The sequence below is a fragment of the Vitis vinifera genome, chromosome 18, assembly GCF_030704535.1.
Source record: "Vitis vinifera cultivar Pinot Noir 40024 chromosome 18, ASM3070453v1".
NCBI lineage: Eukaryota > Viridiplantae > Streptophyta > Magnoliopsida > Vitales > Vitaceae > Vitis > Vitis vinifera.
Window position 1 is genome coordinate 18,502,344 of NC_081822.1, and position 16,699 is coordinate 18,519,042.

General features: G+C 37.5%; 1 long non-coding RNA gene across 1 annotated transcript; it reads right to left on the reverse strand.

The window, feature by feature from the left end:
• Nucleotides 1-5,660: 5,660 nt before the first annotated feature.
• LOC132253251 (uncharacterized) lies at nucleotides 5,661-10,808 on the reverse strand. Its single transcript, XR_009465101.1, has 2 exons — nucleotides 10,488-10,808; nucleotides 5,661-6,206 (listed from the first exon to the last, which is right to left on the reverse strand). It is a non-coding gene; the product is annotated as an uncharacterized LOC132253251 (long non-coding RNA).
• Nucleotides 10,809-16,699: the final 5,891 nt, after the last annotated feature.

Genomic DNA, 16,699 nt, shown 5'->3' on the forward strand with positions numbered 1-16,699 from the left:
ATCCCCCAAACATCAAAGACATCCACTATCAAGATGGGATTCAAGGGCATCATATTTCGGCGTGTTAGCTTACCAAGCCTTTGACACCGATCACATCCCTTGCACATAGAGTGGGCATCCTTGAAAAGAGAAGGCCACCAAAAGCCTGATTGGATCACTTTCATTGCTGTTTTCTGAGAGGCAAAATGACCTCCACATGCATTATCATGGCAATGGGAAAGAATTCCTGATTGCTCTTGTTCAGGAACACATTTCCTTATGATTTGATCCGCACAATATTTGAAGAGAAAAGGCTCCTCCCAATAATAGGCATGGATCTTAGCAAAGAAATGCCTCTTATCTTGGGCACTCCACTCACTTGGTACTTCTCCAGTAACCAAGAAATTTGCAATGTGAGAATACCATGGAGCTACCTCTATTGACATGAGAGACTCCTCAGGGAAGTCATCATTGATAGGCAGACCATGTGAGTCATGTGATATCACAAGTCTTGACAAGTGATCAGCTACCACATTTTCTACCCCCTTTTTATCCTGGATTTGGAGATTGAATTCTTGGAGCAAAATGATCCATCTTATCAATCTTGTCTTGGCATCTTGCTTGGTTAGCAAGTATTTCAAAGCGGAATGGTCAGTGAACACCACTATAGAGGACCCTACCAAATAAGCACGAAACTTATCCAAGGCAAAAACTACTGCCAACAACTCCTTCTCAGTAGTTGTGTAGTTCCTTTGAGCCTCGTTCAAAGTTTTGCTCGCATAATAAATCACATAGGGCTTTCCATCTTCTCTTTGCCCCAAGACAGCCCCCATAGCAAGGTCACTTGCATCACACATTACCTCAAAAGGTAATTTCCAATTTGGGGCTCTCACTATTGGTGCAGTTGTGAGGAATTGCTTCAGTTCCTCAAAACTCTTCTGACACTTCTCATCCCACACAAACTTGGCATCCTTTACCAAGAGTTCACAAAGAGGCTTTGAGATTTTTGAGAAATCCTTAATGAACCTCCTATAGAACCCGGCATGTCCTAAGAATTGCCTAATTCCTTTAACATTTGTGGGAGGTGGCAACTTAACAATTAGCTCCACCTTTGCCTTATCTACCTCAATGCCCTTCTTGGAGATGATATGTCCTAAGACAATTCCTTGTTGTACCATAAAATGGCACTTCTCCCAATTTAGCACTAGGTCTTTCTCAATACATCTTTGGAGAACAGCTTCTAAATGCAACAAACACTCCTCATAAGAACTTCCATATACAGTGATGTCATCTATGAAGACTTCCATGATGCGCTCCACCATATCACTGAAGATGCTCAGCATACATCTTTGGAAAGTTGCAGGAGCATTACATAGACCAAAGGGCATTCTCCTATACGCAAAAGTACCAAAGGGGCAAGTGAAGGTTGTCTTTTCTTGATCTTCCAAATCAATCTCTATTTGGAAGTACCCCGAGTACCCATCCAGAAAACAGTAGAAAGGATGTCCTGAGACTCTCTCAAGGACTTGGTCCATGAAAGGCAATGGGAAATGGTCCTTCCTAGTCACTGAATTCAACCTCCTGTAGTCTATACACACCCTCCATCCTGAGGTAGGACATGTAGAGACTTCCTCCCCTTTCTCATTCTGGACCACAGTAATTCCAGATTTCTTTGGGACTACTTGGGTGGGGCTCACCCACAAACTGTCTGAAATGGGATATATGATCCCAGCTTGGAGTAACTTCAGAACTTCACCCCTCACCACCTCTTGCATGTGAGGATTCAACCTCCTCTGGGGCTACCTCACTGGTTTTGCATCATCCTCCATATAGATATGGTGGGTGCACACCAAAGGGCTAATCCCTTTCAGATCAGAAATTTGCCATCCAATGGCTTTCTTGCATTTCCTGAGGACTCCCAAAAGACTATCCTCTTGATCACTAGTAAGAATTGAAGAAACCACCACTGGACATTTCTCATTTTCCTCCAAATATGCATATTTCAAATCAACAGGAAGCGGCTTCAAAACAAGCTTTGGAGGATCCTCCACAGTTGCTCCTTGTGAGTCTTCCTGGTTGAACAGTGGTAAGATCTCTTCCCGTCTCCTCCAAGGAGACATGATGGCTAGAACATCAGAGGGTTCAGGTAACCCTTCTTCAAACATTTCAAGGCTTTCATTCAAGCTCTTTTGTAAATTCTTGTCACAATACTCTTCAACCAAGGTGTTGATCAAGCACACCTCCTCCAATCCTTCCTCTTCTTCTAAGTGAAGATGCCTCTTGCATAGGTGGAATATGTTTAATTCCAAGGTCATATTCCCAAATGTGAGCTGCATCACCCCATTTCTACAATTGATGATGGCATTGGAGGTAGCTAGGAAAGGTCTCCCAAGGATGATTGGTACATAGTTTGCTTCCTTCACAGTGGGGTCAGTATCAAGCACAACAAAATCCACAGGATAGTAGAATTTGTCCACTTGAACTAGAACATCCTCTATCACCCTCCTTGGGATTTTGACTAACCTGTCAGCTAAGGAGAGAGTGATGGCTGTGGGCTTCAATCCTCCAAGTCCCAGTTGCTTATACACAGAGTATGGGAGCAAATTCACACTTGCCCCCAAGTCTAGTAAAGCTTTCTCCACATGTGTCTCTCCAATGTTAACTGAAATGGTGGGGCATCCCGAATCTTTATACTTAACTGGAGACTTACTCTGAATGATAGCACTTACTTGCTCAGTGAGGAATGCATTCTTTGTCACATGTAACCCTCTCTTGACCGTGCACAAGTCCTTTAGAAACTTTGCATATGTGGGGACTTGCTTGATCATATCAAGTAAGGGTATATTCACCTTCACTTGTCTCAAGACTTCAAGAATTTCTGATGAATTCTTGATTTCCTTCTTTCCATGTAAAGCTTGAGGAAAAGGGGGAGGCATATGTTTCTTCATCATATCCTCTTTAATCACTATCCTTGGCTCTTCTTCAATGCTTGATTTGGATGCACTTTTCTTCCCACTCTTCTCTTCTTGGTTATTCTTCTCTTTAACCAAGGTTTTCTTTGACATGAGTTCTTCATCTTGCCTCACCTTAGGCAGGGGTTGATCAACCTCTTTTCCACTCCTTAAAGTGATCACAGCTTTAACCTCCCTCAACTTTGAAGACTCTCCCTCTTGGGTTTCAACTTCATGAACACCCTTGGGATTTTGGCTTGGTTGAGAGGGAAACTTTCCCTTCTCATTCACAGTGTTGAGGTTGGTAAGCCTAGAGATGGAGTATTGAATATTATCTATCTTCTGAGATAGATCATTTTGCATCCCCTCCATTCTCTTAATTTGAGAACTCTCAACATTTTCAATCTTTTGATGCAATTGGGAGTTGATTGCCTTTTGTTCACCCACAAAGTCACCCATGACTTTACTTAGGTTCACAATGGCTTGCTCCACTGAAGAGGTTTGTTGAGGTGCTTGGGTTTGGCCTTGTGGTTGGTATGGAGGTGGTCTTGGTTTCCAAGAAAAATTTGGATGGTTTCTCCAGCTTGAATTATAGGTGTTTCCATAAGGTGCATTGTTGTTAGGCCTAAATTGCCTCACAACATTGGCTTGATCACCTAACATCTCCCTCATAGCTGGCATGGTTGGGCACTCATCTACCACATGATCACATGATTAGCAAATGGTGCATGGCATGACATGGGCTTGGGTCTCGGAAATGGCTTGGACTTCATGCATCTTTTTCAACTCAAGTTATTCCAACCTCCTTGCTATTGTTGCCACTTTTGCTTTCATGTCCATGTCTTCACTTAATACGTACATTCCACCTTTTGGATTTTGGGTTGGTTGAGAGGGAAACTTCCCTTTCTCTCTTGAGTTGGGCTCATCCCATCCTCTTGACACCTCAGACACATAACTTAAAAAGTCCATGGCTTCTTCCGGATTCTTGCTCATAAAATCTCCCCCACACATGGTTTCGAGAATTTACTTCATGGAGGAAGACATTCCATCATAAAAATAGCTCACCAAGAGCCATGTATCAAAGCCATGATGAGGGCAAGCATTGATGGCCTCCATATACCTTTCCCAACATTCATGGAACTTCTCATTTTCTTTAGCAGAAAAGTTTGAGATTTGTCTCTTCAACCCATTGGTCCTATGGGTGGGGAAAAATTTCTTCAAAAATTCGGCTTGAAGATCAACCCAATTCCTTATGCTCCTTGGCCTTAAAGAATTAAGCCATATTTTTGCCTTGTCCTTCAAAGTAAAAGGGAATAGCTTGAGTCTCATCAAGTCTATTGAAGCTCCTCCCTCTCTAAAGGTATTGCACACCTCCTCAAACTCCTTGATGTGGGCATATGGATTCTCACTCTCCATTCCATGGAAGTTTGGTAGGAGGGGCACAATATGAGGCCTTATAACCAACTGCTCAAGAGGAGGTAGGATGCATAAGGGTGCACTCATCCTTGGTGGGTGCATTCTATCCCTCATGGATAAATATGCATTGGGATTACCCCCTTGACCTTGTTGAGAATTCTGATCCTCTGGTGGAGGGTCCATGATGTTAACACAAATATCCAACTCTGTGTCTTGAGGATTCTCAATCCTTACTAATCTTCCCTCTTGGTCCCGAATCCAATAGGGCATGCACAAGTTACTACTTACCTGAAATAAAACAAAAACAACAAAAACAAAAGAAACCTAGAAAAAAGTTAAGGTTAGAAAGAAAATGAAAATAAACCTAACAAAAATAAAATGAAAGGAAATGAAGTTAGCAAAAAAGGAATTCACCAAACTTGTGATGGAAATCACAAGTAGCCTCTAAAAGGTTGCATCACTGTATTGTGGCACCATCCCCGGCAACGGCGCCATTTTGATTCACGTGTAACTCCAATTGGGTCATTTAATCAAAAACATTTATAAAACCTATGACCTCATACTAACGTAGCAAAGCTACTATAGTATAGTGGCTCTAGGGTCGAACTCTGGGATGGGTTTTCATTCTACCAGTGATATACTCAAGATTAGAAATTGTATTTAATGATTTCCTTGATCAAAAACTTAAAGTTTAAAAGAAAATAAAATTTGTTTTGAAAGTGTTTGAAACTAAACTAACATAAACTAATTAAAAATGGAAGAAAGAAAGTCTCCCGGAGCTAAGGGTTGCTAGGATCAAGTTCAGAATAGAAAGTGGAAAATTCCAGATTTTTCTCCTCGCATTGGGGATTTAACCTATAGTTATTTCCCGAACCGGTATAGGTTTGACAATGAAGATTTAATCCATAAAAGGTCAATAGAAATGGTAGTCAAGGTCCATTAATGGCTTAAGACACTATGGGTCTTCACCTTGAATCACTTTCCAATGACTCGTACATGATAACTAATGGACTAATATGGATCTAGCAATAAGCATCCATAAGGACCTGAAGCTTACCATGTATTGGTCATTCAAAGTGATTCTAAGGGATTTTAAAGCAAAACTTTGGATTTAGAAGCCATTTATGAATTCCAACTACTTGAATTTAATGCATGGAAGCTTTCCACCTTTTCATCTGGACTTTTCACCTAGCTTCCTTTACTCCAAGAAACCGAAAGTTTAGCCTCTCATCCTCCGGGCAAACATCCTCAGAGGTTGTTTGGCTTCCAAGAAAAAGAAAATAATAAAAAGAAAAGAGAAACGAGAGAGCTCTGTAAAAAATTCTCAGTGTCAAACGTAATACGTATTCTATATTCTATATCATCCAAGAGGTGATTTGCACCCCTTATATAGTATTTACAAAAGCAAAAGCTTGTGATTGGTTAGTTACAAGGATAAGAAAGGAAATTACATCACAAAATACAAAGGAAAATATCTAAAGTGGAGTCGGCAAAAGCAGAGGAAAATTCGCAACACGCATGGGTTATGCGAATTTTGAAGGTGTTATGCGAATTTCGCATAACACCTTGTGGAATGCGAAATTTTCGCATAGCCTGGAGCAGTTGGCTTCCGAAGGTCATATCTTCCTCATTTCAGCTCCAAATCGTGTACGGTTTGAAACGTTGGATTCTTGACTTCCAGAGCTTTGAAATGGTATATAGTATGTAAAAAATGGACTTCGGGAAGTGCTCCAAAAGTGCGAAAGAAGACTGCAGCTGCTGTCCTCTGATTTTTTTCACTTTGCTTCACTTTGCTTCTCTTTGCTTCTCTCCTTTGCTTGACTTGTCTTAATGATCCAAAAAGCTGTCAAAACATTAAAACTAGCCACAAATATGATTAGAAGACATTGCTAGGTCCTTAACATGCCAATTGGACTAAAGATGGAGAACTACTACACAAAAGTGCTTAAAACATAATGCATTAAAGGTGTAAAATAGCACTTTTTGGGTAGTAATCACCCTGACTGTAAGTGCTGGTACCGCCATTAGTCAAGGCCTGACTATAGGAGACTCTGTTGCCACCATTTTTACCAAATTTATTAAGCTCAATGGCATTGAAATGCCTCTCTGATTCAATCAGTTGATTTGTCAGATCCTGGTTTATTTTTAATATATTCCGTCGCTTCAGTTCTAATTCAGAAGTCAACTTCTACCGATTCCAGAGGTCCCAATATTTTGCTATCAGTGGCTTGCTTTACAATGCCTTGCATGTATACTTTCCTTGCCAAAACTTGCACTGTCCTATCAAACAGATGATTAATCTCCCCATGTTATTGATCAATTATGCTCCGCCACATTCAGCAGTTTTCAGAAATGGTGCCTATGCCTTACTCTAATTCCATAACTGAACTTTTCTAGAATATGGTGCAAGCATCCCTGAAACCACCTGACCCTTCTATACATTGCCAAAGTGTATCCAGTTCTTTAGCCATCTCTTTAACATTGCCAAATTGTTTAATAAGTTTGGTTCAGAGTTCAGTTATCCTTGTAAGGGGAGAGTTCTGTAATTAGGAGACTTGGCTGGAAAATTTTCCTGCATTGACAATTATGTACCTAGAGTCAAAGATATTGGTTCGACATTCCCTACCACCATTGAACCCCTCTGTCCTCTGCTTTGACTGACGGAACTCCTCTTGGACATGTTGATTCATGCGACAAGTTGCCTGATATGTAGGACTGCCTTGTGATTGAGGGTGCCATTGACCACGCTGCATTGATTCTGATTGTTCTCCAATAAATAGGCAGTTAAAATCATTTTTAGACTCCATAATCAGCTGCTATGGATGTGACAACTATTGAATATCTGCAACTGCCTTTGGCCAGCTTAAAGAGGTGTTCTCTGATGCCTTGATTGCTGTCTGCTAGGTTCAATATTCCAATTCCCGTGAGTTGAACGAGCGGTACAACTGTATTTTTTGTTGTAATATCCTGCTGAAAATGTTCCTGTGCAAGAAGATGAGATAGTAATTTTGTGCCTAGCTGCTGGATTTCTTGAGATATGGACTCTGAAAATGAAACCTGTGATTCAATAACTTGGCTAGAAGTAAGCTTTAGTGTTGCAAGGCTTTGTGATTTCTCCAAAATATTTACAAGAACTTACAAAACACTATGTTGTCCCCACATGCTGAAATCTGGACAAAGCAAAACCATAAAAGAGGGTTCCACAATTCTTGCAACAGCTGAGCCTTTAGAAATTGCACTGCTATATGTTAGGGTACGGAACAGTTCTGATATTGAAGAGCATAATGAACTGGGTGCAACAGGGAGTAGCTCAAGAAAATTATCAATAATACTAGCTTTGACCATGTCTAGCTAGAGGAGAGTTCGATCCTTCCCCAACTTTGAGAGAACACAGATACAAGTCTCAATGAGTTGATGGTTTGATCCAGAAACCATGTTAACAATTAGATCCATAATGTCATAAGTTGCTGCAAGCTCCACCAATTATTCATCATCCAACAATCTCTCGAAAAGCACAAATACCAGATTCTACGGTTGTGCTGTTATCAGATTGCATCAACAATATAAGTGGTCCTATGCATTCAGAGGCCATCAGCAATGCTCGAATTTTTGGAATATTAAGCGAAACAAAGCAGAGTTGTCTTCACCCGATGTTTGAGGAGTTGTAACAGGAGCAATCTGTTGCTGTATCAAATCCTTAACCTTTCTATAACACTCTTGAAGTGTGTCTCCCAAGCATATAGCTTCAGGATTTTCATGTTTATAAGCAACTCTATAAAAGCCTTCAGCTTCTCGTCCTGTGCTGCCATGAACTTTATCTGATACAGAGGAATGAGATGACTTTGCAGCATTTGAGAGTCGAAGCTACTTCTGATAAATGACTATAGACGGTAAGGATCTCACTTGTTTGGGGTACAGTTTCTTCATTAAGCATCTTTTGTCATTACCATCAGTGGAACAGCTTTCTATAAAGAAACCTGGCTGTTTAGATTGCAGCAATACTGCCTCCTCATTACCCAACACGTGAACTGCAGGAAGCATTCTTAACCAGTCTGCTTTTGGACACATAATAAGGTTGCCTGAATAGTGATTGAGACCAACACATGAATCCTTCGGATACATCCATCAGCAAAAAGCCTTGTTTTCATTCCGAATCAGCCATGCCTGAAGCTACAAGCCCCGTAAGATTGTTGTAATGGTTTGGATGACAACCTCCCCATTCTTTTTGCCACTCAGAGTCTCTAACAAAAGCACATCAAAACTAAAGACATCATACCTTATCTCAAAAGTTTCTATCAACTACATACTCTGAGGCCCATATAAACATTGTTTTGTTTTTGCTTCAGTTTGATCTTTCTCAAAAGCTCTTGTCATGACAAAATTTGAAATGTTGGGGTGCAGCTCACTGTCAAATAATGTATTGCTGGAAAAGAAGTCCTTTTACAACTCCTGTGACAATCTTAAAGCGTCCTTTGCCAAGCCAATGATGCACTTCTTTTCTGATCAAAAAATAAAAATAGTCCAGACATTTGTTAAGCACGTATTCATAGATTAGCATCCTTCCTTCTTCAATATGACAACCCCAAAAGCCTGAAAAAATCGAGGTGTTGGAGCTTGGATATCAAAATAACTTCATCCTTGTGCTCTTGGAGCCCTTGCGGGTTTCTGGACCTAATTCAGAACCTGAAATCCGATGTAGATGTTTTTCTTTGTATCTTCAATATACCCTCAGACATCAATCTGATGTCCATACCAGATCAAACAACTGTTGCCTTCAGCACTGTGTTGATTATTGTAAGTCGTACAGAAACTGTTTTGGAAGAACTGTTCTCCTCACATTTCTTTGAAAGACAGTAATTATGACTTCAACAACACTGTCTGAACCTTGTATGGGCTTATCATCAATTCCAACAATGGAATTGTCCATCAATATCCGCAATACTTTCTCTACTCTTGAATGAAACCTGGATGAAGTTTCTCTCATAGCATAATAAAAGAAAGCAGACACCTGATTCTCTCATAAGCAATGGTTTTTTTTTACAACTTCCAACATGATCTTTTTAACACTTTTTTTATCAGCTATTCAACTGGTACATTCCTCGATATGAATGATACCGCCTCTGCCATAAATTCCTGAATGTAGTCCTTGGGGTAACATCTTAATTTCACTGTAACCTTCAGAACACGAACAATATCTTTTATCTTGTCCTACGATCTCTGCAAGACGACACTTATTCAGTACCTCCCGGATTTCTTGATCTGAATACTCTCCTAGAGGATCCAAATTAGTTCTCACAAACTGACCCAACTGACCCACAAACTGCAACCTTGTAACCTTTCATAATTTTCATCCATTCAACAATTTTGATAGTTGACTCCTAATTTTTATCACATGTCCAAACGCATTCTACTATCTCAATATCAAAGGTGACTTCAGATGGTTCAGCTTTCCTTTTTTTTTTCTTTTTTTCTTTTTTACCGTATAAAACCCAAAGGATGCAGATTCATCCATCAATTACAAACATCAGAGAAACATCTTCATAGTTAAAATCTCCGAACATTGAACCCAGAACGCCACAAATTAAGAACCTTCAGGAACTATGGTAACCTCTGCATCTATCTAGTCTAACCCTAGGTAACCTTGTTATACCCAGCCTTTATAGAATTCCTACCTTTCTCGGAATATTCATCCTGTTATGGTCTCCGTAGCCCAGAACACCAAAGGAGGGAGAAGGAAGAAATACATAGAAGCAGAAGACAAGAAAAATAATCCAGAAAAAAAAAAAAAAAAAAAAAAGAGGCAAGGGAGATGAAGATGGGTGAGAAGGCAAGCCACAATTCATTGTTTTCAAAAGGGCTAGAAGAATTGAACATGTCAAGACGAATTTAGTTAGAACTTTATCAAGATTCCACAAACATTCAAGCTTAAGCACAAATCTCTGTTTCAGCTATTTGTAGAAAGATTCAAAGAAATCAAGAACACAACCATAATAGAGCAAGTTCATAGACAACTTCGATTCAACGACATAAATAGGTGGCCCTTGATGTCCACTCCAAACAGTGAAGTAAATGCTCAGAATTATCAGAGAAGCATCAGGAATCAAACATAAAAGAAGACATAGAAAATGGCTGAAAACGTACCTGAGCAATCTTCACCGGGTTACTTGGCTTCCCTTTCTTCTCCGAAATCCTCTAAAATCAATCGTGAATTCCTGTTTTGCTTCTTCCCACCAAAACGATCTCCTCCACAAAGACAGTTCCCCTAGAAAAAATCCCTGAATCTCCTATCCTTCTTTTCCTTTTCTTTTTTTCTCCCCCAAAAAAACCCATCTGTTAGAGCTTTCTATAGCAAATAACAGTTCTTCTACGTGAGGAGTCTTCCTCTCTCCAAATTTTCTCTTATGCATCGGAAAAACTCTTTTTTTAAATTTCAAACAATGCCAATCCCTGCACATCACCTACAATCCATGCATATCATCTAAAGAGTCTTACCGTTTTCAAAAACTTCTCCAATGGTAGACTTCTTCTATAAAAATTTCAAATTATTAAATTAAATAAATAAGTAATAAAATAAATAAATAAATGGGAGAATGATAAAATGATAATAATAGATAAGTGAATAAATAACAAGATAATAAACAAATAAATAAGAATAATAAATAACTAAATAACCAAAAATGATTGATAATAATGAAAATAAATAAATAAATAAAAACATAATAAATGATCAAATAAAAGTGATGGATAATAATAAAAAATGAAAATAAATAAATAAATAAATTGAGTCACACAAGTCATGCAACTATGCAAGTCACGCTAAGAATGTCTAATGGGCCAAGTGGGCTTAAGCGGGCCTAAGCAGACCTAAAGTATCAAAATGACTTAAGGTGGTGTCTAATGGGTCGGGTATACCTATACGGGCCTAGGGTGAGACAAGGTGGGCCTAGCTAAGTTTAACCTAAAGTGCATCTAAGTGAAGCCTAATCTAAACTTGAAGAGCAGTCAAGGTCATAATGTGGAGCCGGATGAACCCCTAAACCAAAGTCTCCAAAGTGGCTCTGAAAACATAAGTTACACGAGTAGTAATGGGCCACCAGGGAATTTACTGTAAAGTATCGAACAAGTATCTAATAGGACACGTGCTAGGAGGACAAAATTGAGGGTCTACACTATCACTAGTGACCCAAATCTTAGTGTTATTGACATGCTTACAGGGGTAGTCTGGATATTCCTCATGTTTGAAGAGTTCAAACCAAATCCAAAACTTAATGTTTTTCTTTTCTTGTCTTAAGTAAGCATAAAATTCTTCTTGGTAGAGGGTTCTAATGTCTTTAGGGACAGTGCTAAAGAACCAATCTTTCCTTTGCTTATTGACTTTAGAATAGAAGTCCTTTCTTAAGAGATCCTTGTTGATTTCAAAGTCCTCATCACTTAGGCTTATAATGTTAATCATATAGGAGACATAACAGGGGACTCATCCTGTTGTGATTCCTGAGTAGACTCATTTTCCTCAGTGTAAAATGGTCTGGCCACGTTGGTGTGACTTCTAACACCTGTTAACTTAATATTCTTAGGATTTGCTGAACTGTAACCTTCTTCTTCCCTAATGGTTCTAACTAGGATAAAAGAGTTTGAAGCTTTAGAGGGTTCATAAACTGAAACTCTAAGGCTGTTGGAATGACGGAAAGAGTTGGAGAAAACTAGATCTCCTCCTCCGTCAGGATATTGAACAATCTGTTCAATCCTTTCAGATCTCTGCTTAATGGCTGGAACAGCATTAGCAAAATGCCAATTTTCAAGAAACTCAACATCTTTCCACAAGATCTTCTTAGGGATTATGAAGTTTGACTTATCTAGCATATCAAAGTAGAAGAGTAGTCTCACCCTTAGGACTGGTGCAAAGAGCTCCAGATCCAACACTTGTGGTCATGCTTTTATAGGCAAACCTGGTTATGATGGAAACAGGACTGTTTCCTGGTTTGAACTTAAAACCATGGGTCTTAACATGCAAGACAACTGGATCTAAGATGTCTGCATCTCTTAGTCTAACTGTGAAGTTAGGGAAACACTTGAAGTAAACTAGGCCATCATTCAGTCCAGCTTGGACTTCACCTATAATAGAATCTCGATAATCGAGATGTCTATTATCTCTTAAACACATGAAAATAGAGGTGTTTAAACCTAATCTTGTCAAAGGCTTAGCTGCTACTTGAATCATACCAAAGTGTATGAAGTTATAGCCATCTTTCTTATGCTTCTCAATAGACTTACTATCTAACAGTCTTATGACTTGATCGTCTTGTTCTAAACTTACTGACATTTCAGAGGTTTTGATGGTATAGTCTGTGAAAAACTTAAAGGTTCCTTTCTTATAAATTTCTTGATTAGACACCTTGGGTAGCTTCCAATCATCTAAATCATTTTGGATCTTAGGATAATTGATCTCTTCACTGTTTACAACAACATCTTGAGAATCAGTGGATCTCCTAGACATGGTTTTGAAAATCGAACTCATTTTAGGCTTTTATTTGAAATGAGTAATTGTTATTTTTGCTTTTAAGCATGGATCAAATATATTTTTGCATGGAAAATGTGTTATAACATTTATTTTGTTTATAACGAAACATATGGAGATATTCTACTTTTGTAAGTTGGAATAAATAAAATAAAGAATTTGAATCTAGTTTGTTTGGTCTTTATCAATAGGATATAATAGTTGACTTTTTGGTTCAACCAATGGGATGTAATCATTGACCTTTACATTTTCCTTATAAGGAATGTAATTGATTTGGACCCTAACCTCTAAGGGTTTGGTTAGAGGTTACTAGTACTAGTAGTGTTTGGTTTCATCCACCTTAAAAAGAACATTTGAGGCTAACCACCCATTTGTAAAGTCTCACTTAACTAGCCACTATTTATTATTTGATAATCAGAGTAAAAAAAATTAAAATGTATTTGATTTGAAATGGATATGAAATTATTTTGATATATATGAGAATGTTTGGTTGAATTGTTTAAATGTATTAGCATGTTTAACTCAAAAGTTTTATAAAAAGAATAATGTTATATCTCCTATTTATAAGTATAATTGAAAATATTTGATTCATGAAACTATATTAATATTTCTTATTGGGTTTTGAGTTTATCCCCTTGTTGATAATTTTTTTCAGGTACCTTCGTTCTAGTCCCAACAACAAACTCCTTGATCATACAGTCATCCAAAGTGACACCACACCCATCCATCCCAAAAAGTAGCGGCATTCCAAGGACGCCAAGGCTAGTCCGAAGCTGTGCAGTGAGAAGGAACATTGTGAGGGACTGGAATTTCGAGGAGGTAGTGATGGAGTATTAGTATTTTACTAGTAGCAAGTATGAAATATAGCTAGCTGCTTTGTTTTGGGTGCAACTAGATCCCTAGCTTTTTCTCTGTACAAGAAGATTTTGAGCCTCTGTCTCTGAAATCCAATGTGAAACTCTGTTCATATTTTGGCTAATCGCATTCCCTTCTATAATTGCTGCTGCTGCTTTCAGTGCCCCTCTCACTCCCCTTTGTTTCCATTTTCTATTATTCTTGCCTTCCACCATTTTCATGTTGATTTGCTGCCTCCACTTCCCACGGCTCTTACCAATTATTCATTTTCTTTTTTCTTTTCTTTTTTTTGAATTAATTACATCAATCTTAAATATACTTACAACCCTGCATTATGTTTGTTCCAATAAAGTACTAAAAGAAATATCCTTTACTTCAACGGCGTCTAGAGTTCTTCAAACAATGTGATATCTCACACCAAGTAAACCCTTAACTCTTTCCCCTCTTACTAAAAAGACTACAGATTGTTCTTGTGAATTATGGCCAATATCCGATATATAAGCAGTGATTTCAAATCCAAAGGTTAATCGTACTTTGATAACTTTACTCAAAGTTTGGTTTTTTAGGGGTGATAGTAGAAAAGTTGATAGATAAGTCACCTTTACCGCCACTCTTTAAAACTGTAAATGAGATTTCCACCTCATACAGCAACCTTTTTCCTCGTTTGAGAATCTCCTCCCCTCTTCCACTCCGTCCCAAAGAGTAACTATGACCAATTCAATCACATTTTCATGTTCCAATTGAACACTTTCCATTTTTTATCATTCTCAAATCAAAAGAGAAGATTATTTTTTTTACCGTAAAAAAAATATGATAGAAAATTAAATATAATTAAATTTAATTAGAAATTTTTTTGTTTTTTAATTATTTATCTTTATATAGAACAGTTTAAATAAATGAAATAATATATAAAAATAATTTATTAATTTAAATTTTTTATTTATTTTCTTTTTCTCAATTTTCTTGAATCAAACATAACCTTAATTTAAAAAAAAAATTATAACCATGGTATATATATATATATATATATATTAATTTTTTAAAAGAAATTATAAATTATATATATAAGAGGCAAAATCCTAAATGGCAATGTATTCAAACAAATAGAAATGTTTATAAAAACCTAAAAATATTTATCATTTAACAATGACTCGACAAAAAAAACCTAATTAATACAATAAAACTAAATCAGAAAGAAAGAACAAAATTAAATGAGTCCATCGAGTAAGTCTTTCTTGCAATTAATTTTGAACCACTCCAGAATACATGGGAACAATGACTCGACCACTGAATCGGATCTAATCAACAGCAAACCTAACACAGTCTTCGTCTTCATCTTCATCTTCATCTTCATCTTCATCTTCATCTTCATCACCATCACCGTAATCATCTTCATCTCCACCCTCCATCTCCCTCAACTCAACAACATCCTCTCTATCAATTGTCCATACATCCACCTCCACCACCATCCAAAACCCGTGGCCCCCACTCCTCTCTACCACCTCCTCCACAAACGAGGTTGTTCTGGGTATCAGGTATTTGAAGACGGTGCTCCCAAGTTCCAAGCTGGCCAGAACGTTTGATACATAGAGTTGGCGCAGTAGGGGCAGATGAAGCACTTGCACCGGCACTCCAAACACTCTGACGACTTTGGGACTCACAACATCCTCTGCCAGCATCTCCTCCCCTTCTCTCGTGTCTGTGCCTACTACCCGCTGATATCGGTGTTTGATGTGGATTTCCATGATCGCAATGGCTTCAGATATGGAATGGAGACCGTAAAAGGACAAATCGCACAAAAGGGTGTTGGACTTCATTGTGGGTGAGAGTAGCCGAACTACAATTTTGTATGAGAGGGTTTTGCTATATCCAAATATTTATAGATAGACACGAATGAGAATTAGTAACCGATTGAGCTTTGAAGTTTCCTTATTGGTGAGACATGTTGAAGACTCTCCTGGTTTGGTTTGGTTTCTAAAACCGGTGGAAAGTAAAGCTTCAAAGGAGAGGAGAAGATATAGAGGATCGTTACACGTAGGTTACCGTTGGACAATAAAAGGAAATTTTATTCTCTATTTCTAAACTATTGGATTTCCTTTGGATACGTGATTATTTGGTTTCTTTTGTCGCTAACAAAATTAGAGAACACCTTTTTCCAAAAAACAGAAAGCTTTGGATTGGTTGATAAGAAATATAATTACTTTCTATTATTAGTTTGCAATTTTAGCCACGTCATCGACATTTGGAGTGGTTTTTGAAATTTTGAATTGGGCTTCCATGGACCGGGCCAAGGGACATCCTGCACGCATTCACGGTATCTTTTAATGCCCAGCCCGCTAGGCACATTGGATACCTTCCAGCACTTTGTATATATATCTTGTTGCCGGCCGATGTGGGATGGCCTCGCCGCACCATTAAGCCAACCTTGCTGTTGTTGTCTGCATGTTTCATACATGTATTTATATTACAAACTAACATTATATCTAAGATTCATGAATGTAAATCCTACACTTATGTAATTATATTATAAATATCTCATAATACATATAAATTAATTAGAATAAAATTATTATAAATATAGTGTATTTTACATAATATTTAAATACAAAAATAAATATAAATTTATAAATAAAATTATCAATGTTGATACATATATCATTGTTTATTTTTTTTATATCATTGAATACATCCTCTAAATGTATATTTAAATTATGAATATTATAGTTGATTATCATAAATTATATCTTATATATATATATATATATATATATATATATATATATATATATATATATATATATAATAAAACAATCTCAAAATATCTATTATTACTTCTTATATAATTTCTTAAATTATATATATATATATATATATATATAGTAAAAACAATTAACTTATTCTTAAATCCATATTTTCATTTTACTTTTTTACCATTATTTGCCCTAGTTAGTTTCAAGATCTCTTTTGCTACTCCACAACTTCT